This window comes from Chroicocephalus ridibundus, chromosome 2 (assembly GCF_963924245.1).
Source record: "Chroicocephalus ridibundus chromosome 2, bChrRid1.1, whole genome shotgun sequence".
NCBI lineage: Eukaryota > Metazoa > Chordata > Aves > Charadriiformes > Laridae > Chroicocephalus > Chroicocephalus ridibundus.
The window spans coordinates 147,237,034-147,239,906 of NC_086285.1; positions in this window are offsets into that span (position 1 = coordinate 147,237,034).

A 2,873-nucleotide genomic window follows, 5' to 3' on the forward strand; every position below is an offset into this window, starting at 1 on the left:
TAGTTTATATATATAAAAAATAAAAGCTTCACATTTCACAAGGTACCTGTAGCTCAAAGTTCTTTTACTATTTGTCTGGGAAATGGTCTGCTTCTCTTCCAGTGGGATAGACCTAGGTTTTTACTGAAGACACTAAGGTGATCAGAAAACTATGCTGGAATTCAATGAGGCCTTCTAGGCTGAAGGCTTCTCTTGCAGAAAAATGATAATTTAATAACCGTGTTGCGTAACATCTTCCATACAAAAGGATTTTTTTAAGCCTTTGCACTGCTGTACGGTCTGTAACTACACCCTACCTGAGTTCATGCACAAAAACAATTTATGAACTCTAGAATAAACTTTATAGTTTAACTTTTTTTTTAAATCTGAAAATGGAGCACTTGCCTTCATATAGCGTCCTGTTTAATGTATGTACTGACACTGACATCCATATGCATTTCTAGTTCTTCCTCTTTCACTTGTCTCTTCCAGCACTGTTTGGGCAAGATTCCTGGATGATCATGGCAAAATTATGGCTGTTTGGTGATAAGAGGCCATAATGTGTCTTTCACCCTCTGGATCACTTACCTTATGGGGTGATGCAGGAAGAGAAGCAGATCTGAAGAGCTATAAGTAGGATGATGAGCAGCAGCGGAACAGATCAGGGAGTAGACTGGTGCTGGCTGTGTGCCTGTTGTACTAACACAGCGCGCTCTGTGCCAGATACAGTTTATTTCCTTCCTGAAACACTGAGAAAATCGAGGGAGAATGTGCGGTCCAAAGTATGGCTTGTGACACAGCTGTAGTCAAGTCTTGCACAATTTGCAAAACCAGACTAATCTTCTGGAATGTGATTAAAAATTTTCAGCCCTGTCAGTTTAGCTTGAGCTGATGTTGCTGGTTGTGGATTTGTTGAGTCATGATAACCTCTGGTGTGAACAAGTCCTGCCGCTTGGAATTTATTAGCTTTGGTGCAGAACTCTGAACGTAACCAGAGAGCTTTCTGTTCTGAAGTTAGTTTGGTTACAGTGTGGTGTTGGTGTGGAGCTCTACTGCATCAGCCATGTCCACAGGATCTCTGTGTTCAAAGACCTTTGTGTGCTGCTGCTTTCAGACAGGCCCCCAAGTGGAGCAACTCGAAGGATCAGGGTTGGCTAAAAATGTTGCTGGAGAGATTCTAACAGCATGCTGAAAAAAGGAATTTTAAAGTTAGGAGGATACTCAGAGGCTGAGTATTTGGGTGGGAATTCCTCTTCTAAATTCATAGAATGGTAGAATGGCCTAGGTTGGAAGGAACCTTTCAGATCATCTAGTCCAACCATCAACCTAACTCTGACAAAACACATCATTAGCCATATCTCTAAGCACTATGTCTACCTGTCTTTTAAATACCTCCAGGGATGGTGTCTCAACCACTGCCCTGGGCAGCCTGTTCCAGTGCTTAATAACCCTTTTGGTCTAAAAATTTTTCCTAATATCCAGTTTAAACCTCCCCTGGTGGAACTTGAGGCCGTTTCCTCTTGTCCTATCGCCTGTTACTTGGGAGAAGAGACCGACCCCCATCTCTCTACACCCTCCTTTCAGGTAGTTGTAGAGAGTGATAAGGTCTCCCCTCAGCCTCCTGTTCTCCAGGCTAAACCACCCCAGCTGCCTCAGCCGCTCCTCAAAGACTTACTCTCCAGACCCCTCACCAGCTTCGCTGCCCTTCTCTGTACCTGCTCCAGCACCTCAATGCCTTTTTTGTGGTGAGGGGCCCAAAATTCAACGGGTGTTGTCTTGTTCAGAGAGCTTAGTCTTGTCAGCAAGTGGGGCACCCTCTTAGCATTCCAGGAAAAAGCCTGCTTTTCAAAATCAAGTCTTGCTATGACTTCTAGAAACATCTTAGTTGTAAGAACAGTGTAGGTGTGGGCTGGGGCTTTCTGGTTGGAAGTCAGTTGTTTGGAATTTTGCAGGTGGCGGTGGCAGTCTGTCTGTTCAGAGGATCCCTGGCCGTGGATTTGTGCGCTGTTGGGCTGCCTGCTGTTGACTTGTCCCTTTTGGAAACGCTTACAGTTGGCCTCCAACACTTTTTGTGGCCATCCACCAAAAATACTTAATGCCACAATACTCAGAGTAGGGTTTTTAAACTTACTTCTTTAAATATGGTAGTTGCCAAGTGATAGCTCTGCTTGCAAGAAGTGTTTCATACAAGTCTGTCACAGGCCACCACTGAAATGGTTTAGAAATTACATCAAAGGAGCTGGAGCTCTTAATTATTTTTTTTTATTTGGTGTTTTTTTTTTTTTCCCCTCAGTGATTCGAGGGGTGTAATCAGGCCTCATCTTAATCACCTTGAAGGAGTTACCTAGATTTATTGAAATCATTATATTCAAAAAGATATGGATACATGTATCTGAATGTATGTGTACCCGAGCGTATGTAGAATAAAATCCTTAGCATCCCATAAGATACTGAAAATACAAGGAAACTGTTAATGATTGCCTTCAAAATTTTGATGTTGTTGATTGAAGAAAACAAAAAAAAGAAGGAAAAAAAAAAAAGGAGATGATGGGCTGTTTTCTAAACCAAATGCAGTGCCTACGTACCTGCAGATCAAAAAAGATAACTTCTGTATGTATTCCTACTTTGGGAAGATATTTAAAGACTGTTTTGAAAGAGAAATAACTTCTTTGATACAGAAATATTTAAATCAGTATTTTTAGCCTTGGTGAATTTAATCTGTTTCATGATAAGGCATCTATGGAGTCATCAACGTTTTATTCCTGTTTTATCGTAGGCAGGCTATGTAATGATACAGATATTTTAATAAAATAATTTCCTTTATTCTGTGTGTATTCTAGATATCTAAAACAAGCTAAACTGCCATTCAGGTTTCTGGGGCGTATATGGAAATA